Source organism: Ascidiella aspersa, chromosome 3 (genome assembly GCF_963924565.1).
Source record: "Ascidiella aspersa chromosome 3, kaAscAspe10.2, whole genome shotgun sequence".
NCBI lineage: Eukaryota > Metazoa > Chordata > Ascidiacea > Phlebobranchia > Ascidiidae > Ascidiella > Ascidiella aspersa.
In genome coordinates this window covers 458,951-485,358 of record NC_139449.1, presented here as the reverse complement: position 1 = coordinate 485,358, position 26,408 = coordinate 458,951, and the positions used below count along the sequence as shown (strand labels likewise).

At 39.5% G+C, this 26,408-nt stretch overlaps 67 non-coding genes across 67 annotated transcripts; all 67 read right to left on the bottom strand.

Annotated features, from left to right (window-relative positions):
- Positions 1 to 23: 23 nt before the first annotated feature.
- Trnag-ucc (transfer RNA glycine (anticodon UCC)) lies at positions 24 to 95 on the bottom strand. Its single transcript has one exon. It is a non-coding gene; the product is annotated as a tRNA-Gly (tRNA).
- Positions 96 to 153: 58 nt separating this feature from the next.
- Trnag-ucc (transfer RNA glycine (anticodon UCC)) lies at positions 154 to 225 on the bottom strand. The gene has a single exon. It is a non-coding gene; the product is annotated as a tRNA-Gly (tRNA).
- Positions 226 to 291: 66 nt separating this feature from the next.
- On the bottom strand, positions 292 to 363 carry Trnag-ucc (transfer RNA glycine (anticodon UCC)). The gene has a single exon. It is a non-coding gene; the product is annotated as a tRNA-Gly (tRNA).
- A 66-nt stretch (positions 364 to 429) lies between these two features.
- Trnag-ucc (transfer RNA glycine (anticodon UCC)) lies at positions 430 to 501 on the bottom strand. Its single transcript has one exon. It is a non-coding gene; the product is annotated as a tRNA-Gly (tRNA).
- Positions 502 to 975: 474 nt separating this feature from the next.
- On the bottom strand, positions 976 to 1,047 carry Trnag-ucc (transfer RNA glycine (anticodon UCC)). The gene has a single exon. It is a non-coding gene; the product is annotated as a tRNA-Gly (tRNA).
- Positions 1,048 to 1,252: 205 nt separating this feature from the next.
- On the bottom strand, positions 1,253 to 1,324 carry Trnag-ucc (transfer RNA glycine (anticodon UCC)). Its single transcript has one exon. It is a non-coding gene; the product is annotated as a tRNA-Gly (tRNA).
- A 205-nt stretch (positions 1,325 to 1,529) lies between these two features.
- On the bottom strand, positions 1,530 to 1,601 carry Trnag-ucc (transfer RNA glycine (anticodon UCC)). The gene has a single exon. It is a non-coding gene; the product is annotated as a tRNA-Gly (tRNA).
- Positions 1,602 to 1,667: 66 nt separating this feature from the next.
- Trnag-ucc (transfer RNA glycine (anticodon UCC)) lies at positions 1,668 to 1,739 on the bottom strand. Its single transcript has one exon. It is a non-coding gene; the product is annotated as a tRNA-Gly (tRNA).
- A 205-nt stretch (positions 1,740 to 1,944) lies between these two features.
- Positions 1,945 to 2,016, bottom strand: Trnag-ucc (transfer RNA glycine (anticodon UCC)). The gene has a single exon. It is a non-coding gene; the product is annotated as a tRNA-Gly (tRNA).
- Positions 2,017 to 2,082: 66 nt separating this feature from the next.
- Trnag-ucc (transfer RNA glycine (anticodon UCC)) lies at positions 2,083 to 2,154 on the bottom strand. Its single transcript has one exon. It is a non-coding gene; the product is annotated as a tRNA-Gly (tRNA).
- Positions 2,155 to 2,359: 205 nt separating this feature from the next.
- On the bottom strand, positions 2,360 to 2,431 carry Trnag-ucc (transfer RNA glycine (anticodon UCC)). Its single transcript has one exon. It is a non-coding gene; the product is annotated as a tRNA-Gly (tRNA).
- A 204-nt stretch (positions 2,432 to 2,635) lies between these two features.
- Positions 2,636 to 2,707, bottom strand: Trnag-ucc (transfer RNA glycine (anticodon UCC)). Its single transcript has one exon. It is a non-coding gene; the product is annotated as a tRNA-Gly (tRNA).
- Positions 2,708 to 2,773: 66 nt separating this feature from the next.
- On the bottom strand, positions 2,774 to 2,845 carry Trnag-ucc (transfer RNA glycine (anticodon UCC)). Its single transcript has one exon. It is a non-coding gene; the product is annotated as a tRNA-Gly (tRNA).
- Positions 2,846 to 3,049: 204 nt separating this feature from the next.
- On the bottom strand, positions 3,050 to 3,121 carry Trnag-ucc (transfer RNA glycine (anticodon UCC)). Its single transcript has one exon. It is a non-coding gene; the product is annotated as a tRNA-Gly (tRNA).
- A 58-nt stretch (positions 3,122 to 3,179) lies between these two features.
- On the bottom strand, positions 3,180 to 3,251 carry Trnag-ucc (transfer RNA glycine (anticodon UCC)). Its single transcript has one exon. It is a non-coding gene; the product is annotated as a tRNA-Gly (tRNA).
- A 482-nt stretch (positions 3,252 to 3,733) lies between these two features.
- Trnag-ucc (transfer RNA glycine (anticodon UCC)) lies at positions 3,734 to 3,805 on the bottom strand. The gene has a single exon. It is a non-coding gene; the product is annotated as a tRNA-Gly (tRNA).
- A 66-nt stretch (positions 3,806 to 3,871) lies between these two features.
- Trnag-ucc (transfer RNA glycine (anticodon UCC)) lies at positions 3,872 to 3,943 on the bottom strand. Its single transcript has one exon. It is a non-coding gene; the product is annotated as a tRNA-Gly (tRNA).
- A 205-nt stretch (positions 3,944 to 4,148) lies between these two features.
- On the bottom strand, positions 4,149 to 4,220 carry Trnag-ucc (transfer RNA glycine (anticodon UCC)). Its single transcript has one exon. It is a non-coding gene; the product is annotated as a tRNA-Gly (tRNA).
- Positions 4,221 to 4,824: 604 nt separating this feature from the next.
- Trnag-ucc (transfer RNA glycine (anticodon UCC)) lies at positions 4,825 to 4,896 on the bottom strand. Its single transcript has one exon. It is a non-coding gene; the product is annotated as a tRNA-Gly (tRNA).
- Positions 4,897 to 5,101: 205 nt separating this feature from the next.
- On the bottom strand, positions 5,102 to 5,173 carry Trnag-ucc (transfer RNA glycine (anticodon UCC)). The gene has a single exon. It is a non-coding gene; the product is annotated as a tRNA-Gly (tRNA).
- A 205-nt stretch (positions 5,174 to 5,378) lies between these two features.
- Trnag-ucc (transfer RNA glycine (anticodon UCC)) lies at positions 5,379 to 5,450 on the bottom strand. The gene has a single exon. It is a non-coding gene; the product is annotated as a tRNA-Gly (tRNA).
- Positions 5,451 to 5,516: 66 nt separating this feature from the next.
- On the bottom strand, positions 5,517 to 5,588 carry Trnag-ucc (transfer RNA glycine (anticodon UCC)). Its single transcript has one exon. It is a non-coding gene; the product is annotated as a tRNA-Gly (tRNA).
- A 205-nt stretch (positions 5,589 to 5,793) lies between these two features.
- Positions 5,794 to 5,865, bottom strand: Trnag-ucc (transfer RNA glycine (anticodon UCC)). Its single transcript has one exon. It is a non-coding gene; the product is annotated as a tRNA-Gly (tRNA).
- A 66-nt stretch (positions 5,866 to 5,931) lies between these two features.
- Positions 5,932 to 6,003, bottom strand: Trnag-ucc (transfer RNA glycine (anticodon UCC)). Its single transcript has one exon. It is a non-coding gene; the product is annotated as a tRNA-Gly (tRNA).
- A 204-nt stretch (positions 6,004 to 6,207) lies between these two features.
- Trnag-ucc (transfer RNA glycine (anticodon UCC)) lies at positions 6,208 to 6,279 on the bottom strand. Its single transcript has one exon. It is a non-coding gene; the product is annotated as a tRNA-Gly (tRNA).
- Positions 6,280 to 6,345: 66 nt separating this feature from the next.
- Positions 6,346 to 6,417, bottom strand: Trnag-ucc (transfer RNA glycine (anticodon UCC)). Its single transcript has one exon. It is a non-coding gene; the product is annotated as a tRNA-Gly (tRNA).
- Positions 6,418 to 6,621: 204 nt separating this feature from the next.
- Positions 6,622 to 6,693, bottom strand: Trnag-ucc (transfer RNA glycine (anticodon UCC)). Its single transcript has one exon. It is a non-coding gene; the product is annotated as a tRNA-Gly (tRNA).
- A 204-nt stretch (positions 6,694 to 6,897) lies between these two features.
- Positions 6,898 to 6,969, bottom strand: Trnag-ucc (transfer RNA glycine (anticodon UCC)). The gene has a single exon. It is a non-coding gene; the product is annotated as a tRNA-Gly (tRNA).
- Positions 6,970 to 7,303: 334 nt separating this feature from the next.
- Positions 7,304 to 7,375, bottom strand: Trnag-ucc (transfer RNA glycine (anticodon UCC)). Its single transcript has one exon. It is a non-coding gene; the product is annotated as a tRNA-Gly (tRNA).
- A 473-nt stretch (positions 7,376 to 7,848) lies between these two features.
- On the bottom strand, positions 7,849 to 7,920 carry Trnag-ucc (transfer RNA glycine (anticodon UCC)). The gene has a single exon. It is a non-coding gene; the product is annotated as a tRNA-Gly (tRNA).
- Positions 7,921 to 8,255: 335 nt separating this feature from the next.
- Positions 8,256 to 8,327, bottom strand: Trnag-ucc (transfer RNA glycine (anticodon UCC)). The gene has a single exon. It is a non-coding gene; the product is annotated as a tRNA-Gly (tRNA).
- Positions 8,328 to 9,213: 886 nt separating this feature from the next.
- Positions 9,214 to 9,285, bottom strand: Trnag-ucc (transfer RNA glycine (anticodon UCC)). The gene has a single exon. It is a non-coding gene; the product is annotated as a tRNA-Gly (tRNA).
- Positions 9,286 to 9,489: 204 nt separating this feature from the next.
- Positions 9,490 to 9,561, bottom strand: Trnag-ucc (transfer RNA glycine (anticodon UCC)). Its single transcript has one exon. It is a non-coding gene; the product is annotated as a tRNA-Gly (tRNA).
- A 204-nt stretch (positions 9,562 to 9,765) lies between these two features.
- Trnag-ucc (transfer RNA glycine (anticodon UCC)) lies at positions 9,766 to 9,837 on the bottom strand. The gene has a single exon. It is a non-coding gene; the product is annotated as a tRNA-Gly (tRNA).
- Positions 9,838 to 10,171: 334 nt separating this feature from the next.
- Trnag-ucc (transfer RNA glycine (anticodon UCC)) lies at positions 10,172 to 10,243 on the bottom strand. Its single transcript has one exon. It is a non-coding gene; the product is annotated as a tRNA-Gly (tRNA).
- A 759-nt stretch (positions 10,244 to 11,002) lies between these two features.
- Positions 11,003 to 11,074, bottom strand: Trnag-ucc (transfer RNA glycine (anticodon UCC)). The gene has a single exon. It is a non-coding gene; the product is annotated as a tRNA-Gly (tRNA).
- A 66-nt stretch (positions 11,075 to 11,140) lies between these two features.
- On the bottom strand, positions 11,141 to 11,212 carry Trnag-ucc (transfer RNA glycine (anticodon UCC)). The gene has a single exon. It is a non-coding gene; the product is annotated as a tRNA-Gly (tRNA).
- Positions 11,213 to 11,417: 205 nt separating this feature from the next.
- Trnag-ucc (transfer RNA glycine (anticodon UCC)) lies at positions 11,418 to 11,489 on the bottom strand. The gene has a single exon. It is a non-coding gene; the product is annotated as a tRNA-Gly (tRNA).
- A 66-nt stretch (positions 11,490 to 11,555) lies between these two features.
- On the bottom strand, positions 11,556 to 11,627 carry Trnag-ucc (transfer RNA glycine (anticodon UCC)). The gene has a single exon. It is a non-coding gene; the product is annotated as a tRNA-Gly (tRNA).
- A 205-nt stretch (positions 11,628 to 11,832) lies between these two features.
- Trnag-ucc (transfer RNA glycine (anticodon UCC)) lies at positions 11,833 to 11,904 on the bottom strand. Its single transcript has one exon. It is a non-coding gene; the product is annotated as a tRNA-Gly (tRNA).
- Positions 11,905 to 12,246: 342 nt separating this feature from the next.
- Trnag-ucc (transfer RNA glycine (anticodon UCC)) lies at positions 12,247 to 12,318 on the bottom strand. Its single transcript has one exon. It is a non-coding gene; the product is annotated as a tRNA-Gly (tRNA).
- Positions 12,319 to 12,522: 204 nt separating this feature from the next.
- Positions 12,523 to 12,594, bottom strand: Trnag-ucc (transfer RNA glycine (anticodon UCC)). The gene has a single exon. It is a non-coding gene; the product is annotated as a tRNA-Gly (tRNA).
- A 334-nt stretch (positions 12,595 to 12,928) lies between these two features.
- On the bottom strand, positions 12,929 to 13,000 carry Trnag-ucc (transfer RNA glycine (anticodon UCC)). The gene has a single exon. It is a non-coding gene; the product is annotated as a tRNA-Gly (tRNA).
- Positions 13,001 to 13,473: 473 nt separating this feature from the next.
- Positions 13,474 to 13,545, bottom strand: Trnag-ucc (transfer RNA glycine (anticodon UCC)). Its single transcript has one exon. It is a non-coding gene; the product is annotated as a tRNA-Gly (tRNA).
- Positions 13,546 to 13,880: 335 nt separating this feature from the next.
- Trnag-ucc (transfer RNA glycine (anticodon UCC)) lies at positions 13,881 to 13,952 on the bottom strand. The gene has a single exon. It is a non-coding gene; the product is annotated as a tRNA-Gly (tRNA).
- Positions 13,953 to 15,247: 1,295 nt separating this feature from the next.
- Trnag-ucc (transfer RNA glycine (anticodon UCC)) lies at positions 15,248 to 15,319 on the bottom strand. Its single transcript has one exon. It is a non-coding gene; the product is annotated as a tRNA-Gly (tRNA).
- Positions 15,320 to 15,525: 206 nt separating this feature from the next.
- Trnag-ucc (transfer RNA glycine (anticodon UCC)) lies at positions 15,526 to 15,597 on the bottom strand. The gene has a single exon. It is a non-coding gene; the product is annotated as a tRNA-Gly (tRNA).
- A 613-nt stretch (positions 15,598 to 16,210) lies between these two features.
- Positions 16,211 to 16,282, bottom strand: Trnag-ucc (transfer RNA glycine (anticodon UCC)). The gene has a single exon. It is a non-coding gene; the product is annotated as a tRNA-Gly (tRNA).
- A 3,219-nt stretch (positions 16,283 to 19,501) lies between these two features.
- On the bottom strand, positions 19,502 to 19,573 carry Trnag-ucc (transfer RNA glycine (anticodon UCC)). The gene has a single exon. It is a non-coding gene; the product is annotated as a tRNA-Gly (tRNA).
- Positions 19,574 to 21,436: 1,863 nt separating this feature from the next.
- Positions 21,437 to 21,508, bottom strand: Trnag-ucc (transfer RNA glycine (anticodon UCC)). The gene has a single exon. It is a non-coding gene; the product is annotated as a tRNA-Gly (tRNA).
- A 744-nt stretch (positions 21,509 to 22,252) lies between these two features.
- Trnag-ucc (transfer RNA glycine (anticodon UCC)) lies at positions 22,253 to 22,324 on the bottom strand. Its single transcript has one exon. It is a non-coding gene; the product is annotated as a tRNA-Gly (tRNA).
- Positions 22,325 to 22,530: 206 nt separating this feature from the next.
- On the bottom strand, positions 22,531 to 22,602 carry Trnag-ucc (transfer RNA glycine (anticodon UCC)). The gene has a single exon. It is a non-coding gene; the product is annotated as a tRNA-Gly (tRNA).
- Positions 22,603 to 22,808: 206 nt separating this feature from the next.
- Positions 22,809 to 22,880, bottom strand: Trnag-ucc (transfer RNA glycine (anticodon UCC)). Its single transcript has one exon. It is a non-coding gene; the product is annotated as a tRNA-Gly (tRNA).
- A 337-nt stretch (positions 22,881 to 23,217) lies between these two features.
- Positions 23,218 to 23,289, bottom strand: Trnag-ucc (transfer RNA glycine (anticodon UCC)). Its single transcript has one exon. It is a non-coding gene; the product is annotated as a tRNA-Gly (tRNA).
- Positions 23,290 to 23,494: 205 nt separating this feature from the next.
- On the bottom strand, positions 23,495 to 23,566 carry Trnag-ucc (transfer RNA glycine (anticodon UCC)). Its single transcript has one exon. It is a non-coding gene; the product is annotated as a tRNA-Gly (tRNA).
- A 343-nt stretch (positions 23,567 to 23,909) lies between these two features.
- Positions 23,910 to 23,981, bottom strand: Trnag-ucc (transfer RNA glycine (anticodon UCC)). The gene has a single exon. It is a non-coding gene; the product is annotated as a tRNA-Gly (tRNA).
- A 66-nt stretch (positions 23,982 to 24,047) lies between these two features.
- On the bottom strand, positions 24,048 to 24,119 carry Trnag-ucc (transfer RNA glycine (anticodon UCC)). Its single transcript has one exon. It is a non-coding gene; the product is annotated as a tRNA-Gly (tRNA).
- A 330-nt stretch (positions 24,120 to 24,449) lies between these two features.
- Positions 24,450 to 24,521, bottom strand: Trnag-ucc (transfer RNA glycine (anticodon UCC)). Its single transcript has one exon. It is a non-coding gene; the product is annotated as a tRNA-Gly (tRNA).
- Positions 24,522 to 24,590: 69 nt separating this feature from the next.
- Positions 24,591 to 24,662, bottom strand: Trnag-ucc (transfer RNA glycine (anticodon UCC)). The gene has a single exon. It is a non-coding gene; the product is annotated as a tRNA-Gly (tRNA).
- Positions 24,663 to 24,728: 66 nt separating this feature from the next.
- On the bottom strand, positions 24,729 to 24,800 carry Trnag-ucc (transfer RNA glycine (anticodon UCC)). The gene has a single exon. It is a non-coding gene; the product is annotated as a tRNA-Gly (tRNA).
- Positions 24,801 to 25,137: 337 nt separating this feature from the next.
- Trnag-ucc (transfer RNA glycine (anticodon UCC)) lies at positions 25,138 to 25,209 on the bottom strand. Its single transcript has one exon. It is a non-coding gene; the product is annotated as a tRNA-Gly (tRNA).
- Positions 25,210 to 25,275: 66 nt separating this feature from the next.
- On the bottom strand, positions 25,276 to 25,347 carry Trnag-ucc (transfer RNA glycine (anticodon UCC)). The gene has a single exon. It is a non-coding gene; the product is annotated as a tRNA-Gly (tRNA).
- A 66-nt stretch (positions 25,348 to 25,413) lies between these two features.
- Trnag-ucc (transfer RNA glycine (anticodon UCC)) lies at positions 25,414 to 25,485 on the bottom strand. Its single transcript has one exon. It is a non-coding gene; the product is annotated as a tRNA-Gly (tRNA).
- Positions 25,486 to 25,551: 66 nt separating this feature from the next.
- On the bottom strand, positions 25,552 to 25,623 carry Trnag-ucc (transfer RNA glycine (anticodon UCC)). The gene has a single exon. It is a non-coding gene; the product is annotated as a tRNA-Gly (tRNA).
- Positions 25,624 to 25,690: 67 nt separating this feature from the next.
- Trnag-ucc (transfer RNA glycine (anticodon UCC)) lies at positions 25,691 to 25,762 on the bottom strand. Its single transcript has one exon. It is a non-coding gene; the product is annotated as a tRNA-Gly (tRNA).
- A 66-nt stretch (positions 25,763 to 25,828) lies between these two features.
- Positions 25,829 to 25,900, bottom strand: Trnag-ucc (transfer RNA glycine (anticodon UCC)). The gene has a single exon. It is a non-coding gene; the product is annotated as a tRNA-Gly (tRNA).
- A 206-nt stretch (positions 25,901 to 26,106) lies between these two features.
- Trnag-ucc (transfer RNA glycine (anticodon UCC)) lies at positions 26,107 to 26,178 on the bottom strand. The gene has a single exon. It is a non-coding gene; the product is annotated as a tRNA-Gly (tRNA).
- Positions 26,179 to 26,408: the final 230 nt, after the last annotated feature.

The window sequence follows — 26,408 nt, the reverse complement described above, 5'->3', positions numbered from 1 at the left end:
TTTAATTTGAAATTAAAATTAAGTGCGTCGACCGGGAGTCGAACCCGGAACTAGTGCTTGGAAGGCACCAATGCTAACCGTTACACCATCGACGCGTCTGTTTGAAACAGTTTTTTGTTAATTGATATAGTTTAATTTGAAATTAAAATTAAGTGCGTCGACCGGGAGTCGAACCCGGAACTAGTGCTTGGAAGGCACCAATGCTAACCGTTACACCATCGACGCGACTGTTCAAAACAATTTTTTGCTAAGTTTTCAATTAATATAGTTTAATTTGAAATTAAAATTAAATGCGTCGACCGGGAGTCGAACCCGGAACTAGTGCTTGGAAGGCACCAATGCTAACCGTTACACCATCGACGCGACTGTTCAAAACAATTTTTTGCTAAGTTTTCAATTAATATAGTTTAATTTGAAATTAAAATTAAATGCGTCGACCGGGAGTCGAACCCGGAACTAGTGCTTGGAAGGCACCAATGCTAACCGTTACACCATCGACGCGATTGTTCAGAACAGTTTTTTGCTAAGTTTTCAATTAATATAGTTTAATTTGAAATTAAAATTAAGTACGACGACCGGGAGTCGAACCCGGAATTAGTGCTTGGAAGGCACCAATGCTTACCGTTACACCATGGACGCGACTGTTCAGAACAGTTTTTTTGCTAAGTTTTCAATTAATATAGTTTAATTTGAAATTAAAATTAAGTGCGTCGACCGGGAGTCGAACCCGGAACTAGTGCTTGGAAGGCACCAATGCTAACCGTTACACCATCGACACGACTGTTCAAAACAGTTTTTTTGCTAAGTTTTCAATTAATATAGTTTAATTGGAAATTAAAATTAAGTGCGTCGACCGGGAGTCGAACCGGGAACTAGTGCTTGGAAGGCACCAATGCTAACCGTTACACCATCGACGCGACTGTTTAAAACAGTTTTTTGTTAATTAATACAGTTTAATTTGAAATTAAAATTAAGTGCGTCGACCGGGAGTCGAACCCGGAACTAGTGCTTGGAAGGCACCAATGCTAACCGTTACACCATCGACGCGACTGTTCAAAACAGTTTTTTGCCAAGTTTTCAATTAATATAGTTTAATTTGAAATTAAAATTAAGTGCGTCGACCGGGAGTCGAACCCGGAAATAGTGCTTGGAAGGCACCAATGCTAACCGTTACACCATCGACGCGACTGTTCAAATCTAGTTTCCAGAATATTATTTATTTAATTCAGTTAAATTTGAAATCAAAATTAAGTGCGTCGACCGGGAGTCGAACCCGGAACTAGTGCTTGGAAGGCACCAATGCTAACCGTTACACCATCGACGCGTCTGTTTAAAACTAGTTTCCAGAATATTATTTTATTAATTCAGTTGAATTTGAAATCAAAATTAAGTGCGTCGACCGGGAGTCGAACCCGGAAATAGTGCTTGGAAGGCACCAATGCTAACCGTTACACCATCGACGCGACTGTTCAAAACAGTTTTTTGCTAAGTTTTTAATTAACATAGTTTAATTTGAAATTAAAATTAAGTGCGTCGACCGGGAGTCGAACCCGGAACTAGTGCTTGGAAGGCACCAATGCTAACCGTTACACCATCGACGCGACTGTTCAAAAAAGTTTTTTGCTAAGTTTTTATTTAATATAGTTTAATTTGAAATTAAAATTAAGTGCGTCGACCGGGAGTCGAACCCGGAACTAGTGCTTGGAAGGCACCAATGCTAACCGTTACACCATCGACGCGTCTGTTTAAAACTAGTTTCCAGAATATTATTTTATTAATTCAGTTGAATTTGAAATCAAAATTAAGTGCGTCGACCGGGAGTCGAACCCGGAAATAGTGCTTGGAAGGCACCAATGCTAACCGTTACACCAGCGACGCGACTGTTCAAAACAGTTTTTTGCTAAGTTTTTAATTAACATAGTTTAATTTGAAATTAAAATTAAGTGCGTCGACCGGGAGTCGAACCCGGAACTAGTGCTTGGAAGGCACCAATGCTAACCGTTACACCATCGACGCGACTGTTCAAAACAGTTTTTTGCTAAGTTTTTAATTAATATAGTTTAATTTGAAATTAAAATTAAGTGCGTCGACCGGGAGTCGAACCCGGAACTAGTGCTTGGAAGGCACCAATGCTAACCGTTACACCATCGACGCGTCTGTTTAACACTAGTTTCCAGAATATTATTTATTTAATTCAGTTAAATTTGAAATCAAAATTAAGTGCGTCGACCGGGAGTCGAACCCGGAACTTGTGCTTGGAAGGCACCAATGCTAACCGTTACACCATCGACGCGACTGTTCAGAACAGTTTTTTGCTAAGTTTTCAATTAATATAGTTTAATTTGAAATTAAAATTAAATGCGTCGACCGGGAGTCGAACCCGGAACTAGTGCTTGGAAGGCACCAATGCTAACCGTTACACCATCGACGCGACTGTTCAAAACAGTTTTTCGCTAAGTTTTTAATTAATATAGTTTAATTTGAAATTAAAATTAAATGCGTCGACCGGGAGTCGAACCAGGAACTAGTGCTTGGAAGGCACCAATGCTAACCGTTACACCATCGACGCGACTGTTCAGAACAGTTTTTTGCTAAGTTTTCAATTAATATAGTTTAATTTGAAATTAAAATTAAGTGCGTCGACCGGGAGTCGAACCCGGAACTAGTGCTTGGAAGGCACCAATGCTAACCGTTACACCATCGACGCGACTGTTCAGAATAGTTTTTTGCTAAGTTTTCAATTAATATAGTTTAATTTGAAATTAAAATTAAGTGCGTCGACCGGGAGTCGAACCCGGAACTAGTGCTTGGAAGGCACCAATGCTAACCGTTACACCATCGACGCGACTGTTCAGAACAGTTTTTTGCTAAGTTTTCAATTAATATAGTTTAATTTGAAATTAAAATTAAGTGCGACGACCGGGAGTCGAACCCGGAATTAGTGCTTGGAAGGCACCAATGCTAACCGTTACACCATCAACGCGACTGTTCAAAATAGTTTTTTGCTAAGTTTTTAATTAATATAGTTTAATTGGAAATTAAAATTAAGTGCGTCGACCGGGAGTCGAACCCGGAACTAGTGCTTGGAAGGCACCAATGCTAACCGTTACACCATCGACGCGACTGTTTAAAACAGTTTTTTGTTAATTAATATAGTTTAATTTGAAATTAAAAATAAGTGCGTCGACCGGGAGTCGAACCCGGAACTAGTGCTTGGAAGGCACCAATGCTAACCGTTACACCATCGACGCGACTGTTCAAAACAGCTTTTTGCTAAGTTTTCAATTAATATAGTTTAATTTGAAATTAAAATTAAGTGCGTCGACCGGGAGTCGAACCCGGAAATAGTGCTTGGAAGGCACCAATGCTAACCGTTACACCATCGACGCGACTGTTCAAATCTAGTTTCCAGAATATTATTTATTTAATTCAGTTAAATTTGAAATCAAAATTAAGTGCGTCGACCGGAAGTCGAACCCGGAACTAGTGCTTGGAAGGCACCAATACTAAGCGTTACACCATCGACGCGTCTGTTTAAAACTAGTTTCCAGAATATTATTTTATTAATTCAGTTGAATTTGAAATCAAAATTAAGTGCGTCGACCGGGAGTCGAACCCGGAAATAGTGCTTGGAAGGCACCAATGCTAACCGTTACACCATCGACGCGACTGTTCAAAACAGTTTTTTGCTAAGTTTTTAATTAACATAGTTTAATTTGAAATTAAAATTAAGTGCGTCGACCGGGAGTCGAACCCGGAACTAGTGCTTGGAAGGCACCAATGCTAACCGTTACACCATCGACGCGACTGTTCAAAAAAGTTTTTTGCTAAGTTTTTATTTAATATAGTTTAATTTGAAATTAAAATTAAGTGCGTCGACCGGGAGTCGAACCCGGAACTAGTGCTTGGAAGGCACCAATGCTAACCGTTACACCATCGACGCGTCTGTTTAAAACTAGTTTCCAGAATATTATTTTATTAATTCAGTTGAATTTGAAATCAAAATTAAGTGCGTCGACCGGGAGTCGAACCCGGAAATAGTGCTTGGAAGGCACCAATGCTAACCGTTACACCATCGACGCGACTGTTCAAAACAGTGTTTTGCTAAGTTTTTAATTAACATAGTTTAATTTGAAATTAAAATTAAGTGCGTCGACCGGGAGTCGAACCCGGAACTAGTGCTTGGAAGGCACCAATGCTAACCGTTACACCATCGACGCGTCTGTTTGAAACAGTTTTTTGTTAATTGATATAGTTTAATTTGAAATTAAAATTAAGTGCGTCGACCGGGAGTCGAACCCGGAACTTGTGCTTGGAAGGCATCAATGCTAACCGTTACACCATCGACGCGACTGTTCAGAACAGTTTTTTGCTAAGTTTTCAATTAATATAGTTTAATTTGAAATTAAAATTAAGTACGACGACCGGGAGTCGAACCCGGAATTAGTGTTTGGAAGGCACCAATGCTAACCGTTACACCATGGACGCGACTGATCAGAACAGTTTTTTTGCTAAGTTTTCAATTAATATAGTTTAATTTGAAATTAAAATTAAGTGCGTCGACCGGGAGTCGAACCCGGAACTAGTGCTTGGAAGGCACCAATGCTAACCGTTACACCATCGACACGACTGTTCAAAACAGTTTTTTTGCTAAGTTTTCAATTAATATAGTTTAATTGGAAATTAAAATTAAGTGCGTCGACCGGGAGTCGAACCGGGAACTAGTGCTTGGAAGGCACCAATGCTAACCGTTACACCATCGACGCGACTGTTTAAAACAGTTTTTTGTTAATTAATATAGTTTAATTTGAAATTAAAATTAATTGCGTCGACCGGGAGTCGAACCCGGAACTAGTGCTTGGAAGGCACCAATGCTAACCGTTACACCATCGACGCGACTGTTCAAAACAGTTTTTTGCTAAGTTTTCAATTAATATAGTTTAATTTGAAATTAAAATTAAGTGCGTCGACCGGGAGTCGAACCCGGAAATAGTGCTTGGAAGGCACCAATGCTAACCGTTACACCATCGACGCGACTGTTCAAATCTAGTTTCCAGAATATTATTTATTTAATTCAGTTAAATTTGAAATCAAAATTAAGTGCGTCGACCGGGAGTCGAACCCGGAACTAGTGCTTGGAAGGCACCAATGCTAACCGTTACACCATCGACGCGTCTGTTTAAAACTAGTTTCCAGAATATTATTTTATTAATTCAGTTGAATTTGAAATCAAAATTAAGTGCGTCGACCGGGAGTCGAACCCAGAAATTGTGCTTGGAAGGCACCAATGCTAACCGTTACACCATCGACGCGACTGTTCAAAACAGTTTTTTGCTAAGTTTTTAATTAACATAGTTTAATTTGAAATTAAAATTAAGTGCGTCGACCGGGAGTCGAACCCGGAACTAGTGCTTGGAAGGCACCAATGCTAACCGTTACACCATCGACGCGACTGTTCAAAAAAGTTTTTTGCTAAGTTTTTATTTAATATAGTTTAATTTGAAATTAAAATTAAGTGCGTCGACCGGGAGTCGAACCCGGAACTAGTGCTTGGAAGGCACCAATGCTAACCGTTACACCATCGACGCGTCTGTTTAAAACTAGTTTCCAGAATATTATTTTATTAATTCAGTTGAATTTGAAATCAAAATTAAGTGCGTCGACCGGGAGTCGAACCCGGAAATAGTGCTTGGAAGGCACCAATGCTAACCGTTACACCATCGACGCGACTGTTCAAAACAGTTTTTTGCTAAGTTTTTAATTAACATAGTTTAATTTGAAATTAAAATTAAGTGCGTCGACCGGGAGTCGAACCCGGAACTAGTGCTTGGAAGGCACCAATGCTAACCGTTACACCATCGACGCGACTGTTCAAAACAGTTTTTTGCTAAGTTTTTAATTAATATAGTTTAATTTGAAATTAAAATTAAGTGCGTCGACCGGGAGTCGAACCCGGAACTAGTGCTTGGAAGGCACCAATGCTAACCGTTACACCATCGACGCGTCTGTTTAACACTAGTTTCCAGAATATTATTTATTTAATTCAGTTAAATTTGAAATCAAAATTAAGTGCTTCGACCGGGAGTCGAACCCGGAACTTGTGCTTGGAAGGCACCAATGCTAACCGTTACACCATCGACGCGACTGTTCAGAACAGTTTTTTGCTAAGTTTTCAATTAATATAGTTTAATTTAAATTAAAATTAAATGCGTCGACCGGGAGTCGAACCCGGAACTAGTGCTTGGAAGGCACCAATGCTAACCGTTACACCATCGACGCGACTGTTCAGAATAGTTTTTTGCTAAGTTTTCAATTAATATAGTTTAATTTGAAATTAAAATTAAGTGCGTCGACCGGGAGTCGAACCCGGAACTAGTGCTTGGAAGGCACCAATGCTAACCGTTACACCATCGACGCGACTGTTCAGAACAGTTTTTTGCTAAGTTTTCAATTAATATAGTTTAATTTGAAATTAAAATTAAGTGCGACGACCGGGAGTCGAACCCGGAATTAGTGCTTGGAAGGCACCAATGCTAACCGTTACACCATCAACGCGACTGTTCAAAATAGTTTTTTGCTAAGTTTTTAATTAATATAGTTTAATTGGAAATTAAAATTAATTGCGTCGACCGGGAGTCGAACCCGGAACTAGTGCTTGGAAGGCACCAATGCTAACCGTTACACCATCGACGCGACTGTTCAAAACAGTTTTTTGCTAAGTTTTTAATTAATATAGTTTAATTGGAAATTAAAATTAATTGCGTCGAACGGGAGTCGAACCCGGAACTAGTGCTTGGAAGGCACCAATGCTAACCGTTACACCATCGACGCGACTGTTCAAAACAGTTTTTTGCTAAGTTTTCAATTAATATAGTTTAATTGGAAATTAAAATTAAGTGCGTCGACCGGGAGTCGAACCCGGAACTAGTGCTTGGAAGGCACCAATGCTAACCGTTACACCATCGACGCGACTGTTCAAAACAGTTTTTTGCTAAGTTTTTAATTAATATAGTTTAATTGGAAATTAAAATTAAGTGCGTCGACCGGGAGTCGAACCGGGAACTAGTGCTTGGAAGGCACCAATGCTAACCGTTACACCATCGACGCGACTGTTTGAAACAGTTTTTTGTTAATTGATATAGTTTAATTTGAAATTAAAATTAAGTGCGTCGACCGGGAGTCGAACCCGGAACTTGTGCTTGGAAGGCATCAATGCTAACCGTTACACCATCGACGCGACTGTTCAAAACAATTTTTTGCTAAGTTTTCAATTAATATAGTTTAATTTGAAATTAAAATTAAATGCGTCGACCGGGAGTCGAACCCGGAACTAGTGCTTGGAAGGCACCAATGCTAACCGTTACACCATCGACGCGACTGTTCAGAACAGTTTTTTGCTAAGTTTTCAATTAATATAGTTTAATTTGAAATTAAAATTAAGTACGACGACCGGGAGTCGAACCCGGAATTAGTGCTTGGAAGGCACCAATGCTAACCGTTACACCATGGACGCGACTGTTCAGAACAGTTTTTTTGCTAAGTTTTCAATTAATATAGTTTAATTTGAAATTAAAATTAAGTGCGTCGACCGGGAGTCGAACCCGGAACTAGTGCTTGGAAGGCACCAATGCTAACCGTTACACCATCGACACGACTGTTCAAAACAGTTTTTTGCTAAGTTTTTAATTAATATAGTTTAATTGGAAATTAAAATTAAGTGCGTCGACCGGGAGTCGAACCGGGAACTAGTGCTTGGAAGGCACCAATGCTAACCGTTAAACCATCGACGCGACTGTTTAAAACAGTTTTTTGTTAATTAATATAGTTTAATTTGAAATTAAAATTAAGTGCGTCGACCGGGAGTCGAACCCGGAACTAGTGCTTGGAAGGCACCAATGCTAACCGTTACACCATCGACGCGACTGTTCAAAACAGTTTTTTGCTAAGTTTTCAATTAATATAGTTTAATTTGAAATTAAAATTAAGTGCGTCGACCGGGAGTCGAACCCGGAAATAGTGCTTGGAAGGCACCAATGCTAACCGTTACACCATCGACGCGACTGTTCAAATCTAGTTTCCAGAATATTATTTATTTAATTCAGTTAAATTTGAAATCAAAATTAAGTGCGTCGACCGGGAGTCGAACCCGGAACTAGTGCTTGGAAGGCACCAATGCTAACCGTTACACCATCGACGTGACTGCTTAAAACAGTTTTTGTTTATTAATATAGTTAAATTTGACATTAAAAGTTAAGTGCGTCGACCGGGAGTCGAACCCGGAACTAGTGCTTGGAAGGCACCAATGCTAACCGTTACACCATCGACGCGTCTGTTTTAAACTAGTTTCCAGAATATTATTTATCTAATTCAGGTAAATTTGAAATCAAAATTAAGTGCGTCGACCGGGAGTCGAACCAGGAACTAGTGCTTGGAAGGCACCAATGCTAACCGTTAAACCATAGACGGGACTGTTTAAAACAGTTTTTTTTTTCAATTAACATAGTTAAATTTGCCATTAAAAATTAAGTGCGTCGACCGGGAGTCGAATCCGGAACTAGTGCTTGGAAGGCACCAATGCTAACCGTTACACAATCAACGGGTCTGTTTGAAATTAGTTTCCAGAATATTATTTATTTAATTCAGGTAAATTTGAAATCAAAATTAAGTGCGTCGAGCGGGAGTCGAACCCGGAACTAGTGCTTGGAAGGCACCAATGCTAACCGTTACACCATCGACGTGACTGTTTAAAACAGTTTTTTTGTTAATTAACATAGTTAAATTTGACATTAAAAGTTAAGTGCGTCGACCGGGAGTCGAACCCGGAACTAGTGCTTGGAAGTTACCAATGCTAACCGTTGCACCATCGACGCGTCTGTTTAAAATTAGTTTTGGCAAGTATTTAATTAATTTACTTAATTTTGAAATTAAAATTAAGTGCGTCGACCGGGAGTCGAACTCGGAACTAGTGCTTGGAAGGCACCAATGCTAACCGTTACACCATCAACGGGTCTGTTTGAAATTAGTTTCCAGAATATTATTTATTTAATTCAGGTAAATTTGAAATCAAAATTAAGTGCGTCGACCGGGAGTCGAACCCGGAACTAGTGCTTGGAAGGCACCAATGCAAACCGTTACACCATCGACGCGTCTATTTAGAACTAGTTTCCAGATTATTATTTGTTTAATTCAGTTAAATTTGAAATCAAAATTAAGTGCGTCGACCGGGAGTCGAACCCGGAACTAGTGCTTGGAAGGCACCAATGCTAACCGTTACACCATCGACGCGACTGTTCAGAACAGTTTTTTGCTAAGTTTTCAATTAATATAGTTTAATTTGAAATTAAAATTAAGTGCGACGACCGGGAGTCGAACCCGGAATTAGTGCTTGGAAGGCACCAATGCTAACCGTTACACCATCAACGCGACTGTTCAAAATAGTTTTTTGCTAAGTTTTTAATTAATATAGTTTAATTGGAAATTAAAATTAATTGCGTCGACCGGGAGTCGAACCCGGAACTAGTGCTTGGAAGGCACCAATGCTAACCGTTACACCATCGACGCGACTGTTCAAAACAGTTTTTTGCTAAGTTTTTAATTAATATAGTTTAATTGGAAATTAAAATTAATTGCGTCGAACGGGAGTCGAACCCGGAACTAGTGCTTGGAAGGCACCAATGCTAACCGTTACACCATCGACGCGACTGTTCAAAACAGTTTTTTGCTAAGTTTTTAATTAATATAGTTTAATTGGAAATTAAAATTAAGTGCGTCGACCGGGAGTCGAACCCGGAACTAGTGCTTGGAAGGCACCAATGCTAACCGTTACACCATCGACGCGACTGTTCAAAACAGTTTTTTGCTAAGTTTTTAATTAATATAGTTTAATTGGAAATTAAAATTAAGTGCGTCGACCGGGAGTCGAACCGGGAACTAGTGCTTGGAAGGCACCAATGCTAACCGTTACACCATCGACGCGACTGTTTGAAACAGTTTTTTGTTAATTGATATAGTTTAATTTGAAATTAAAATTAAGTGCGTCGACCGGGAGTCGAACCCGGAACTTGTGCTTGGAAGGCATCAATGCTAACCGTTACACCATCGACGCGACTGTTCAAAACAATTTTTTGCTAAGTTTTCAATTAATATAGTTTAATTTGAAATTAAAATTAAATGCGTCGACCGGGAGTCGAACCCGGAACTAGTGCTTGGAAGGCACCAATGCTAACCGTTACACCATCGACGCGACTGTTCAGAACAGTTTTTTGCTAAGTTTTCAATTAATATAGTTTAATTTGAAATTAAAATTAAGTACGACGACCGGGAGTCGAACCCGGAATTAGTGCTTGGAAGGCACCAATGCTAACCGTTACACCATGGACGCGACTGTTCAGAACAGTTTTTTTGCTAAGTTTTCAATTAATATAGTTTAATTTGAAATTAAAATTAAGTGCGTCGACCGGGAGTCGAACCCGGAACTAGTGCTTGGAAGGCACCAATGCTAACCGTTACACCATCGACACGACTGTTCAAAACAGTTTTTTGCTAAGTTTTTAATTAATATAGTTTAATTGGAAATTAAAATTAAGTGCGTCGACCGGGAGTCGAACCGGGAACTAGTGCTTGGAAGGCACCAATGCTAACCGTTACACCATCAACGGGTCTGTTTGAAATTAGTTTCCAGAATATTATTTATTTAATTCAGGTAAATTTGAAATCAAAATTAAGTGCGTCGACCGGGAGTCGAACCCGGAACTAGTGCTTGGAAGGCACCAATGCAAACCGTTACACCATCGACGCGTCTATTTAGAACTAGTTTCCAGATTATTATTTTATTAATTCAGTTGAATTTGAAATCAAAATTAAGTGCGTCGACCGGGAGTCGAACCCAGAAATTGTGCTTGGAAGGCACCAATGCTAACCGTTACACCATCGACGCGACTGTTCAAAACAGTTTTTTGCTAAGTTTTTAATTAACATAGTTTAATTTGAAATTAAAATTAAGTGCGTCGACCGGGAGTCGAACCCGGAACTAGTGCTTGGAAGGCACCAATGCTAACCGTTACACCATCGACGCGACTGTTCAAAAAAGTTTTTTGCTAAGTTTTTATTTAATATAGTTTAATTTGAAATTAAAATTAAGTGCGTCGACCGGGAGTCGAACCCGGAACTAGTGCTTGGAAGGCACCAATGCTAACCGTTACACCATCGACGCGTCTGTTTAAAACTAGTTTCCAGAATATTATTTTATTAATTCAGTTGAATTTGAAATCAAAATTAAGTGCGTCGACCGGGAGTCGAACCCGGAAATAGTGCTTGGAAGGCACCAATGCTAACCGTTACACCATCGACGCGACTGTTCAAAACAGTTTTTTGCTAAGTTTTTAATTAACATAGTTTAATTTGAAATTAAAATTAAGTGCGTCGACCGGGAGTCGAACCCGGAACTAGTGCTTGGAAGGCACCAATGCTAACCGTTACACCATCGACGCGACTGTTCAAAACAGTTTTTTGCTAAGTTTTTAATTAATATAGTTTAATTTGAAATTAAAATTAAGTGCGTCGACCGGGAGTCGAACCCGGAACTAGTGCTTGGAAGGCACCAATGCTAACCGTTACACCATCGACGCGTCTGTTTAACACTAGTTTCCAGAATATTATTTATTTAATTCAGTTAAATTTGAAATCAAAATTAAGTGCTTCGACCGGGAGTCGAACCCGGAACTTGTGCTTGGAAGGCACCAATGCTAACCGTTACACCATCGACGCGACTGTTCAGAACAGTTTTTTGCTAAGTTTTCAATTAATATAGTTTAATTTGAAATTAAAATTAAATGCGTCGACCGGGAGTCGAACCCGGAACTAGTGCTTGGAAGGCACCAATGCTAACCGTTACACCATCGACGCGACTGTTCAGAATAGTTTTTTGCTAAGTTTTCAATTAATATAGTTTAATTTGAAATTAAAATTAAGTGCGTCGACCGGGAGTCGAAACCGGAACTAGTGCTTGGAAGGCACCAATGCTAACCGTTACACCATCGACGCGACTGTTCAGAACAGTTTTTTGCTAAGTTTTCAATTAATATAGTTTAATTTGAAATTAAAATTAAGTGCGACGACCGGGAGTCGAACCCGGAATTAGTGCTTGGAAGGCACCAATGCTAACCGTTACACCATCAACGCGACTGTTCAAAATAGTTTTTTGCTAAGTTTTTAATTAATATAGTTTAATTGGAAATTAAAATTAATTGCGTCGACCGGGAGTCGAACCCGGAACTAGTGCTTGGAAGGCACCAATGCTAACCGTTACACCATCGACGCGACTGTTCAAAACAGTTTTTTGCTAAGTTTTTAATTAATATAGTTTAATTGGAAATTAAAATTAATTGCGTCGAACGGGAGTCGAACCCGGAACTAGTGCTTGGAAGGCACCAATGCTAACCGTTACACCATCGACGCGACTGTTCAAAACAGTTTTTTGCTAAGTTTTCAATTAATATAGTTTAATTGGAAATTAAAATTAAGTGCGTCGACCGGGAGTCGAACCCGGAACTAGTGCTTGGAAGGCACCAATGCTAACCGTTACACCATCGACGCGACTGTTCAAAACAGTTTTTTGCTAAGTTTTTAATTAATATAGTTTAATTGGAAATTAAAATTAAGTGCGTCGACCGGGAGTCGAACCGGGAACTAGTGCTTGGAAGGCACCAATGCTAACCGTTACACCATCGACGCGACTGTTTGAAACAGTTTTTTGTTAATTGATATAGTTTAATTTGAAATTAAAATTAAGTGCGTCGACCGGGAGTCGAACCCGGAACTTGTGCTTGGAAGGCATCAATGCTAACCGTTACACCATCGACGCGACTGTTCAAAACAATTTTTTGCTAAGTTTTCAATTAATATAGTTTAATTTGAAATTAAAATTAAATGCGTCGACCGGGAGTCGAACCCGGAACTAGTGCTTGGAAGGCACCAATGCTAACCGTTACACCATCGACGCGACTGTTCAGAACAGTTTTTTGCTAAGTTTTCAATTAATATAGTTTAATTTGAAATTAAAATTAAGTACGACGACCGGGAGTCGAACCCGGAATTAGTGCTTGGAAGGCACCAATGCTAACCGTTACACCATGGACGCGACTGTTCAGAACAGTTTTTTTGCTAAGTTTTCAATTAATATAGTTTAATTTGAAATTAAAATTAAGTGCGTCGACCGGGAGTCGAACCCGGAACTAGTGCTTGGAAGGCACCAATGCTAACCGTTACACCATCGACACGACTGTTCAAAACAGTTTTTTGCTAAGTTTTTAATTAATATAGTTTAATTGGAAATTAAAATTAAGTGCGTCGACCGGGAGTCGAACCGGGAACTAGTGCTTGGAAGGCACCAATGCTAACCGTTAAACCATCGACGCGACTGTTTAAAACAGTTTTTTGTTAATTAATATAGTTTAATTTGAAATTAAAATTAAGTGCGTCGACCGGGAGTCGAACCCGGAACTAGTGCTTGGAAGGCACCAATGCTAACCGTTACACCATCGACGCGACTGTTCAAAACAGTTTTTTGCTAAGTTTTCAATTAATATAGTTTAATTTGAAATTAAAATTAAGTGCGTCGACCGGGAGTCGAACCCGGAAATAGTGCTTGGAAGGCACCAATGCTAACCGTTACACCATCGACGCGACTGTTCAAATCTAGTTTCCAGAATATTATTTATTTAATTCAGTTAAATTTGAAATCAAAATTAAGTGCGTCGACCGGGAGTCGAACCCGGAACTAGTGCTTGGAAGGCACCAATGCTAACCGTTACACCATCGACGTGACTGCTTAAAACAGTTTTTGTTTATTAATATAGTTAAATTTGACATTAAAAGTTAAGTGCGTCGACCGGGAGTCGAACCCGGAACTAGTGCTTGGAAGGCACCAATGCTAACCGTTACACCATCGACGCGTCTGTTTTAAACTAGTTTCCAGAATATTATTTATCTAATTCAGGTAAATTTGAAATCAAAATTAAGTGCGTCGACCGGGAGTCGAACCAGGAACTAGTGCTTGGAAGGCACCAATGCTAACCGTTAAACCATAGACGGGACTGTTTAAAACAGTTTTTTTTTTCAATTAACATAGTTAAATTTGCCATTAAAAATTAAGTGCGTCGACCGGGAGTCGAATCCGGAACTAGTGCTTGGAAGGCACCAATGCTAACCGTTACACAATCAACGGGTCTGTTTGAAATTAGTTTCCAGAATATTATTTATTTAATTCAGGTAAATTTGAAATCAAAATTAAGTGCGTCGAGCGGGAGTCGAACCCGGAACTAGTGCTTGGAAGGCACCAATGCTAACCGTTACACCATCGACGTGACTGTTTAAAACAGTTTTTTTGTTAATTAACATAGTTAAATTTGACATTAAAAGTTAAGTGCGTCGACCGGGAGTCGAACCCGGAACTAGTGCTTGGAAGTTACCAATGCTAACCGTTGCACCATCGACGCGTCTGTTTAAAATTAGTTTTGGCAAGTATTTAATTAATTTACTTAATTTTGAAATTAAAATTAAGTTCGTCGACCGGGAGTCGAACTCGGAACTAGTGCTTGGAAGGCACCAATGCTAACCGTTACACCATGGACGGGACTGTTTAAAACAGTTTTTTTTTCAATTAATATAGTTAAATTTGACATTAAAAAATAAGTGCGTCGACCGGGAGTCGAAACCGGAACTAGAGCTTGGAAGGCACCAATGCTAACCGTTACACCATCAACGGGTCTGTTTGAAATTAGTTTCCAGAATATTATTTATTTAATTCAGGTAAATTTGAAATCAAAATTAAGTGCGTCGACCGGGAGTCGAACCCGGAACTAGTGCTTGGAAGGCACCAATGCAAACCGTTACACCATCGACGCGTCTATTTAGAACTAGTTTCCAGATTATTATTTGTTTAATTCAGTTAAATTTGAAATCAAAATTAAGTGCGTCGACCGGGAGTCGAACCCGGAACTAGTGCTTGGAAGGCACCAATGCAAACCGTTACACATTCGACGCGACTGTTCAAAACAGTTTTTTGCTAAGTTTTTATTTAATGTAGTTAAATTTGAAATCAAAATTAAGTTCGTCGACCGGGAGTCGAACTCGGAACTAGTGCTTGGAAGGCACCAATGCTAACCGTTACACCATCAACGCGACTGTTCAAAACTAGTTTCCAGAATATTATTTATTTAATTCAGTTAAACTTGAAATCAAAATTAAGTGCGTCGACCGGGAGTCGAACCCGGAACTAGTGCTTGGAAGGCACCAATGCTAACCGTTACACCATCGACGCGACTGTTCAAAACTAGTTTCCAGAATATTATTTATTTAATTCAGTTAAACTTGAAATCAAAATTAAGTGCGTCGACCGGGAGTCGAACCCGGAACTAGTGCTTGGAAGGCACCAATGCTAAACGTTACACCATCGACGCGACTGTTCAAAACTAGTTTCCAGAATATTATTTATTTAATTCAGTTAAACTTGAAATCAAAATTAAGTGCGTCGACCGGGAGTCGAACCCGGAACTAGTGCTTGGAAGGCACCAATGCTAACCGTTACACCATCGACGCGACTGTTTAAAATTAATTTTGGCAAGTATTTAATTAATTTACTTAATTTTGAAATTAAAAGTGAAGTGCGTGGACCGGGAGTCGAACCCGGAACTAGTGCTTAGAAGGCACCAATGCTAACCGTTATAACCATCGACGCGTCTGTTTAAAATTAGTTTCCAGAATATTATTTATTTAATTCAGGTAAATTTGAAATCAAAATTAAGTGCGTCGACCGGAAGTCGAACCCGGAACTAGTGCTTGGAAGGCACCAATGCTAACCGTTACACCATCGACGCGTCTGTTCAAAACTAGTTTCCAGAATATTATTTATTTAATTCAGTTAAATTTGAATTCAAAATTAAGTGCGTCGACCGGGAGTCGAACCCGGAACTAATGCTTGGAAGGCACCAATGCTAACCGTTACACCATCGACGAGACTGTTTAAAATTAGTTTTGGCAAGTATTTAATTAATTTACATAATTTTGAAATTAAAATTAAGTTCGTCGACCGGGAGTCGAACCCGGAACTAGTGCTTGGAAGGCACCAATGCTAACCGTTACACCATGGACGCGGCTGTTTAAAACAGTTTTTTTTCAATTAATATAGTTTAATTTGACATTAAAAGTTAAGTGCGTCGACCGGGAATCGAACCCGGAACTAGTGCTTGGAAGGCACCAATGCTAACCGTTACACCATCGACGCGACTGTTTAAAACAATTTTTTTTCAATTAACATAGTTAAATTTGACATTAAAAGTTAAGTGCGTCGACCGGGAGTCGAACCCGGAACTAGTGCTTGGAAGGCACAAATGCTTACCGTTACACCATGGACGCGACTGTTTAAAACAGTTTTTTTTTCAATTAACATAGTTAAATTTAACATTAAAAGTTAAGTGCGTCGACCGGGAGTCGAACCCGGAACTAGTGCTTGGAAGGCACCAATGCTAACCGTTACACCATCGACGGGTCTGTTTGAAACAAATTAGTTTTGGCAAGTATTTAATTAATTTACTTAATTTTGAAATTAAAATTAAGTTCGTCGACCGGGAGTCGAACTCGGAACTAGTGCTTGGAAGGCACAAATGCTTACCGTTACACCATGGACGCGACTGTTTAAAACAGTTTTTTTTTTAATTAACATAGTTAAATTTGACATTAAAAGATAAGAGCGTCGACCGGGAGTCGAACCCGGAACTAGTGCTTCGAAGGCACCAATGCTAACCGTTACACCATCGACGGGTCTGTTTGAAACTATCAATCAATGAAAGACACACACAAACATGTGTTTAATAACATCTGTGATATAGCCCCTCGGAAGTTGCTTTATGACCAACGATTACGGCTTCCGTATCAATAGTACACCGAAAAGCCATCGCAGACTCGCCGAATCTGTCGATCTATGATGCAAGCAGAGCAAGCCAGAAAAACAACTGGCCTGCAGTGAGGTTCGAACTCACGACCTCCGGTCAAGCCGGGACCGTCGCTCTACCAACTGAGCTATGCAGGCTCAGAGAGGAGCGAGTCGAGAAACAACCATGCGCCAATATTTATCACAGATGTTATTAAACACATGTTTGTGTGTGTCTTTCATTGATTGATACGGACTGATGATCCCCCAGTGTGAAGTTGCTTGTACTAACAAAATGTGCGCATGGTTGTTTCTCGACTCGCTCCTCTCTGAGCCTGCATAGCTCAGTTGGTAGAGCGACGGTCCCGGCTTGACCGGAGGTCGTGAGTTCGAACCTCACTGCAGGCCAGTTGTTTTTCTGGCTTGCTCTGCTTGCATCATAGATCGACAGATTCGGCGAGTCTGCGATGGCTTTTCGGTGTACTATTGATACGGAAGCCGTAATCGTTGGTCATAAAGCAACTTCCGAGGGGCTAGATCACAGATGTTATTAAACACATGTTTGTGTGTGTCTTTCATAGTTTCCAGAATGTTATTTATTTAATTCAGGTAAATTTGAAATCAAAATTAAGTGCGTCGACCGGGAGTCGAAGCCGGAACTAGTGCTTGGAAGGCACCAATGCTAAAAGTTACACCATCGAAGCGTCTGTTTAAAACTAGTTTCCAGAATATTATTTATTTAATTCAGGTAAATTTGAAATCAAAATTAAGTGCGTCGACCGGGAGTCGAACCCGGAACTAGTGCTTGGAAGGCATCAATGCAAACCGTTACACCATCGACGCGTCTGTTTAAAACTAGTTTCCAGAATATTATTCATTCAATTCAGTTAAATTTGAAATCAAAATTAAGTGCGTCGTCCGGGAGTCGAACCCGGAACTAGTGCTTGGAAGGCATCAATGCAAACCGTTACACCATCGACGCGTCTGTTAAAAACTAGTATCCAGAATATTATTCATTCAATTCAGTTAAATTTGAAATCAAAATTAAGTGCGTCGTCCGGGAGTCGAACCCGGAACTAGTGCTTGGAAGGCACCAATGCTAAACGTTACACCATCAAAGCGTCTGTTTAAAACTAGTTTCCAGAATATTATTTATTTAATTCAGGTAAATTTGAAATCAAAATTAAGTGCGTCGACCGGGAGTCGAACCCGGAACTAGTGCTTGGAAGGCATCAATGCAAACCGTTACACCATCGACGCGTCTGTTTAAAACTAGTTTCCAGAATATTATTCATTCAATTCAGTTAAATTTGAAATCAAAATTAAGTGCGTCGTCCGGGAGTCGAACCCGGAACTAGTGCTTGGAAGGCACCAATGCTAACCGTTACACCATCGACGCGTCTGTTTAAAACTAGTTTCCAGAATATTATTTATTTAATTCAGTTAAATTTGAAATCAAAGTTAAGTGCGTCGACCGGGAGTCGAACCCCGAAATAGTGCTTGGAAGGCACCAATGCCAACCATTACACCATCGACGCGTCTGTTTAAAACTAGTTTCCAGAATATGATTTATTTAATTCAGTTTAATTTGAAATTAAAATTAAGTGCGTCGACCGGGAGTCGAAGCCGGAACTAGTGCTTGGAAGGCACCAATGCTAAACGTTAAACCATCGGAGCGTCTGTTTAAAACTAGTATCCAGAATATTATTCATTCAATTCAGTTAAATTTGAAATCAAAATTAAGTGCGTCGTCCGGGAGTCGAACCCGGAACTAGTGCTTGGAAGGCACCAATGCTAAACGTTACACCATCGAAGCGTCTGTTTAAAACTAGTTTCCAGAATATTATTTATTTAATTCAGGTAAATTTGAAATCAAAATTAAGTGCGTCGACCGGGAGTCGAACCCGGAACTAGTGCTTGGAAGGCATCAATGCAAACCGTTACACCATCGACGCGTCTGTTTAAAACTAGTTTCCAGAATATTATTCATTCAATTCAGTTAAATTTGAAATCAAAATTAAGTGCGTCGTCCGGGAGTCGAACCCGGAACTAGTGCTTGGAAGGCACCAATGCTAACCGTTACACCATCGACGCGACTGTTCAAAACAATTTATTGCTAAGTTTTTAATTAATATAGTTTAATTTGAAATCAAAATTAATGCGTCGTCCGGTAGTCGAACCCGGAACTAGTGCTTGGAAGGCACCAATGCTAACCGTTACACCATCTACGCGTCTGTTTAAAACTAGTTTCCAGAATATTATTTATTTAATTCAGTTAAATTTGAAATCAAAATGAAATGCGTCGATCGGGAGTCGAACCCGGAACTAGTGCTTGGAAGGCACCAATGCTAACCGTTACACCATCGACGCGACTGTTCAAAAAAGTTTTTTGCTAAGTATTTAATTAATATAGTGAAATTTGAAATTAAAATTAAGTGCGTCGACCGGGAGTCGAACCCGGAACTAGTGCTTGGAAGGCACCAATGTTAACCGTTACAACATCGACGCCACTGTTCAGAACAGTTTTTTGCTAAGTTTTTAATTAATGTAGTTTAATTGGAAAATAAAATTAAGTGCGTCGACCGGGAGTCGAACCCGGAACTAGTGCTTGGAAGGCACCAATGCTAACCGTTACACCATCGACGCGTCTGTTTAACACTAGTTTCCAGAATATTATTTATTTAATTCAGTTAAATTTGAAATCAAAATTAAGTGCGTCGACCGGGAGTCGAACCCGGAACTTGTGCTTGGAAGGCACCCATGCTAACCGTTACACCATCGACGCGACTGTTCAGAACAGTTTTTTGCTAAGTTTTCAATTAATATAGTTTAATATGAAATCAAAATTAAGTGCGTCGTCCGGGAGTCGAACCCGGAACTAGTGCTTGGAAGGCACCAATGCTAACCGTTACACCATGGACGCGTCTGTTTAAAACTAGTTTCAAGAATATTATTTATTTAATTCAGTTAAATTTGAAATCAAAATTAAGTGCGTCGACCGGGAGTCGAACCCGGAACTTGTGCTTGGAAGACACCAATGCTAACCGTTACACCATCGACGCGACTGTTCAGAACAGTTTTTTGCTAAGTTTTCAATTAATATAGTTTAATTTGAAATTAAAATTAAGTGCGTCGACCGGGAGTCGAACCCGGAACTAGTGCTTGGAAGGCACCAATGCTAACCGTTACACCATGGACGCGTCTGTTTAAAATTAGATTCAAGAATATTATTTATTTAATTCAGTTAAATTTGAAATCAAAATTAAGTGCGTCGACCGGGAGTCGAACCCGGAACTTGTGCTTGGAAGGCACCAATGCTAACCGTTACACCATCGACGCGACTGTTCAGAACAGTTTTTTGCTAAGTTTTCAATTAATATAGTTTAATTTGAAATTAAAATTAAGTGCGTCGACCGGAAGTCGAACCCGGAACTAGTGCTTGGAAGGCACCAATGCTAACCGTTACACCATCGACGCGACTGTTGAAAACAGTTTTTTGTAAATTAATATAGTTAAATTTGCAATTAAAAGTTAAGTGCGTCGACCGGGAGTCGAACCCTGAACTAGTGCCTGGAAGGCACCAATGCTAACCATTTCACCATCGACGCGTCTGTTTAAAACTAGTTTCCAGAATATGATTTATTTAATTCAGTTTAATTTGAAATTAAAATTAAGTGCGTCGACCGGGAGTCGAACCCGGAACTCGTGCTTGGAAGGCACCAATGCTAACCGTTACACCATCGACGCGACTGTTCAAAACAGTTTTTTGCTAAGTTTTCAATTAATATAGTTTAATTTGAAATTAAAATTAAGTGCGTCGACCGGGAGTCGAACCCGGAACTAGTGCTTGGAAGGCACCAATGCTAACCGTTAAACCATCGACGCGACTGTTCAAAACAGTTTTTTGCTAAGTTTTCAATTAATATAGTTTAATTTGAAATTAAAATTAAGTGCGTCGACCGGGAGTCGAACCCGGAACTAGTGCTTTGAAGGCACCAATGCTAACCGTTACACCATCGACGCGTCTGTTTAAAACTAGTTTCCAGAATATTATTTATTTAATTCAGTTAAATTTGAAATCAAAATTAAGTGCGTCGACCGGGAGTCGAACGCGGAACTAGTGCTTGGAAAGCACCAATGCTAACCGTTGCACCATCGACGCGACTGTTAAAAAAAAAACAGTTTTTTGCTAAGTTTTCAATTAATATAGTTTAATTTGAAATTAAAATTAAGTGCGTCGACCGGGAGTCGAACCCGGAAATAGTGCTTGGAAGGCACCAATGCTAACCGTTACACCATCGACGCGACTGTTCAAAACAGTTTTTTGCTAAGTTTTCAATTTATATAGTTTAATTTGAAATTAAAATTAAGTGCTTCGACCGGGAGTCGAACCCGGAACTAGTGCTTGGAAGGCACCAATGCTAACCGTTACACCATCGACGCGACTCTTCAAAACAGTTTTTTGCTAAGTTTTCAATTAATATAGTTTAATTTGAAATTAAAATTAAGTGCGTCGACCGGGAGTCGAACCCGGAACTAGTGCTTGGAAGGCACCAATGCTAACCATTACACCATCGACGCGTCTGTTTAAAACTAGTTTCCAGAATATGATTTATTTAATTCAGTTTAATTTGAAATTAAAATTAAATGCGTCGACCGGGAGTCGAACCCGGAACTAGTGCTTGGAAGGCACCAATGATAACCGTTTCACCATGGACGCGTCTGTTTAAAACTAGTTTCAAGAATATTATTTATTTAATTCAGTTAAATTTGAAATCAAAATTAAGTGCGTCGACCGGGAGTCGAACCCGGAACTTGTGCTTGGAAGGCACCAATGCTAACCGTTACACCATCGACGCGACTGTTCAGAACAGTTTTTTGCTAAGTTTTCAATTAATATAGTTTAATTTGAAATTAAAATTAAGTGCGTCGATCGGGAGTCGAACCCGGAACTAGTGCTTGGAAGGCACCAATGCTAACCGTTACATTATCGATGCGACTGTTTAAAACAGTTTTTTGTAAATTAATATAGTTTAATTTGAAATTAAAATTAAGTGCGTCGACCGGAAGTCGAACCCGGAACTAGTGCTTGGAAGGCACCAATGCTAACCGTTACATTATCGACGCGACTGTTTAAAACAGTTTTTTGTAAATTAATATAGTTAAATTTGCAATTAAAAGTTAAGTGCGTCGACCGGGAGTCGAACGCCGAACTAGTGCTTGGAAGGCACCAATGCTAACCATTACACCATCGACGCGTCTGTTTAAAACTAGTTTCCAGAATATGATTTATTTAATTCAGTTTAATTTGAAATTAAAATTAAGTGCGTCGACCGGGAGTCGAACCCGGAACTAGTGCTTGGAAGGCACCAATGCTAACCATTACACCATCGACGCGTCTGTTTAAAAGTAGTTTCCAGAATATGATTTATTTAATTCAGTTTAATTTGAAATCAAAATTAAGTGCGACGACCGGGAGTCGAACCCGGAACTAGTGCTTGGAAGGCACCAATGCTAACCGTTACACCATCGACGCGTCTGTTTAAAACTAGTTTCCAGAATATGATTTATTTAATTCAGTTTAATTTGAAATTAAAATTAAGTGCGTCGACCGGGAGTCGAACCCGGAACTAGTGCTTGGAAGGCACCAATGCTAACCATTACACCATCGACGCGTCTGTTTAAAAGTAGTTTCCAGAATATGATTTATTTAATTCAGTTTAATTTGAAATTAAAATTAAGTGCGACGACCGGGAGTCGAACCCGGAACTAGTGCTTGGAAGGCACCAATGCTAACCATTACACCATCGACGCGTCTGTTTAAAACTAGTTTCCAGAATACGATTTATTTAATTCAGTTTAATTTGAAATTAAAATTTAGTGCGTCGACCGGGAGTCGAACCCGGAACTAGTGCTTGGAAGGCACCAATGCTAACCGTTACACCATCGACGCGACTGTTTAAAACAGTTTTTTGTAAATTAATATAGTTAAATTTGCAATTAAAAGTTAAGTGCGTCGACCGGGAGTCGAACCCCGAACTAGTGCTTTGAAGGCACCAATGCTAACCATTACACCATCGACGCGTCTGTTTAAAACTAGTTTCCAGAATATGATTTATTTAATTCAGTTTAATTTGAAATTAAAATTAAGTGCGTCGACCAGGAGTCGAACCCGGAAGTAGTGCTTGGAATGCACCAATGCTAACCGTTACACCATCGACACGTCTGTTTAAAACTAGTTTCCAGATTATTATTCATTTAATTCAGTTAAATTTGAAATCAAAATTAAGTGCGTCGACCGGGAGTCGAACCCGGAACTAGTGCTTGGAAGGCACCAATGCTAACCGTTACACCATCGACGCGTCTGTTTAAAACTAGTTTCCAGAATATTATTTATTTAATTCAGTTAAATTTGAAATCAAAATTAAGTGCGTCGACCGGGAGTCGAACCCGGAACTAGTGCTTGGAAAGCACCAATGCTAACCGTTAAACCATCGACGCGACTGTTCAAAACAGTTTTTTGCTAAGTTTTCAATTAATATAGTTTAATTTGAAATTAAAATTAAGTGCGTCGACCGGGAGTCGAACCCGGAACTAGTGCTTGGAAGGCACCAATGCTAACCGTTACACCATCGACGCGACTGTTCAAAACAGTTTTTTGCTAAGTTTTCAATTAATATAGTTTAATTTGAAATTAAAATTAAGTGCGACGACCGGGAGTCGAACCCGGAACTAGTGCTTGGAAGGCACCAATGCTAACCGTTACACCATCGACGCGTCTGTTTAAAACTAGTTTCCAGAATATTATTTATTTAATTCAGTTAAATTTGAAATCAAAATTAAGTTCGTCGACCGGGAGTCGAACCCGGAACTAGTGCTTGGAAAGCACCAATGCTAACCGTTACACCATCGACGCGACTGTTCAAAGCAGTTTTTTGCTAAGTTTTCAAATAATATAGTTTAATTTGAAATTAAAATTAATTGCGTCGACCGGGAGTCGAACCCGGAACTAGTGCTTGGAAGGCACCAATGCTAACCGTTACACCATCGACGCGACTGTTTAAAAGTAGTTTTGGTAAGTTTTTAATTAATTTAGTTAAATTTAAAATTGAAAATTAAGTGCGTCGACCGGGAGTCGAACCCGGAACTAGTGCTTGGAAGGCACCAGTGCTAACCGTTACACCATCGACGCGACTGTTTAAAAGTAGTTTTGGTAAGTTTTTAATTAATTTAGTTAAATTTAAAATTGAAAATTAAATGCGTCGACCGGGAGTCGAACCCGGAACTAGTGCTTGGAAGGCACCAATGCTAACCGTTACACCATCGACGTGACTGTTTAAAAGTAGTTTTGGTAAGTTTTTAATTAATTTAGTTAAATTTGAAATTGAAAATTAAGTGCGTCGAACCCGGAACTATTGCTTGGAAGGCACCAATGCTAACCGTTACACCATCGACGCGACTGTTCAAAACTGTTTTTTCTATGTTTTCAACTAATATAGTTTAATTTGAAATCAAAATTAAGTGCGTCGACCGGGAGTCGAACCCGGAACTAGTGCTTGGAAGGCACCAATGCTAACCGTTACACCATCGACGCGACTGTTTAAAACTATAGTTTCCAAAATATTATTTATTTAATTCAGTTAAATTTAAAATCAAAATTAAGTGCGTCGACCGGGAGTCGAACCCGGAACTAGTGCTTGGAAGGCACCAATGCTAACCGTTACACCATCGACGCGACTCTTCAAAACAGTTTTTTGCTAAGTTTTTAATTAATATAGTTTAATTTGAAATTAAAATTAAGTGCGTCGACCGGGAGTCGAACCCGGAACTAGTGCTTGGAAGGCACCAATGCTAACCGTTACACCATCGACGCGTCTGTTTAAAACTAGTTTCCAGAATATTATTTATTTAATTCAGGTAAATTTAAAATCAAAATTAAGTGCGTCGACCGGGAGTCGAACCCGGAACTAGTGCTTGGAAGGCACCAATGCAAACCGTTACACCATCGACGCGGCTGTTTAAAACTAGTTTCCAGAATATTATTTATTTAATTCAGTTAAATTTGAAATCAAAATTAAGGGCGTCGACCGGGAGTCGAACCCGGAACTAGTGCTTGGAAGGCACCAATGCTAACCGTTACACCATCGATGCGACTGTTTAAAACAGTTTTTTTTTATTTAACATAGTTAAATTTGACATTAAAAGTTAAGTGCGTCGACCGGGAGTCGAACCCGGAACTAGTGCTTGGAAGGCACCAATGCTAACCGTTACACCATCGACGCGACTGTTTAAAAGTAGTTTTGGTAAGTTTTTAATTAATTTAGTTAAATTTAAAATTGAAAATTAAGTGCGTCGACCGGGAGTCGAACCCGGAACTAGTGCTTGGAAGGCACCAATGCTAACCGTTACACCATCGACGCGACTGTTTAAAAGTAGTTTTGGTAAGTTTTTAATTAATTTAGTTAAATTTAAAATTTAAAATTAAGTGCGTCGACCGGGAGTCGAACCCGGAACTAGTGCTTGGAAGGCACCAATGCTAACCGTTACACCATCGACGCGACTGTTTAAAAGTAGTTTTGGTAAGTTTTTAATTAATTTAGTTAAATTTAAAATTGAAAATTAAGTGCGTCGACCGGGAGTCGAACCCGGAACTAGTGCTTGGAAGGCACCAATGCTAACCGTTACACCATCGACGCGACTGTTTAAAACTTGTTTTCAGAAGATTATTTAATAAATTAGTTAAATTTGAAATTAAAAGTTTAGTGCGTCGACCGGGAGTCGAACCCGGAACTAGTGCTTGGAAGGCACCAATGCTAACCGTTACACCATCGACGCGACTGTTTAAAAGTAGTTTTGGTAAGTTTTTAATTAATTTAGTTAAATTTAAAATTGAAAATTAAGTGCGTCGACCGGGAGTCGAACCCGGAACTAGTGCTTGGAAGGCACCAATGCTAACCGTTACACCATCGACGCGACTGTTTAAAACTAGTTTTGGTAAGTTTTTAATTAATATAGTTAAATTTGCAATTAAAAGTTAAGTGCGTCGACCGGGAGTCGAACCCGGAACTAGTGCTTGGAAGGCATCAATGCTAACCGTTACACCATCGACGCGACTGTTTAAAACTTGTTTTCAGAAGATTATTTAATTAAATTAGTTAAATTTGAAATTAAAAGTTAAGTGCGTCGACCGGGAGTCGAACCCGGAACTAGTGCTTGGAAGGCACCAATGCTAACCGTTACACCATCGACGCGACTGTTTAAAAGTAGTTTTGGTAAGTTTTTAATTAATTTAGTTAAATTTGAAATTGAAAATTAAGTGCGTCGTACCCGGAACTAGTGCTTGGAAGGCACCAATGTTAACCGTTACACCATCGACGCGACTGTTTAAAACTAGTTTTGGTAAGTTTTTAATTAATATAGTTAAATTTGCAATTAAAAGTTAAGTGCGTCGACCGGGAGTCGAACCCGGAACTAGTGCTTG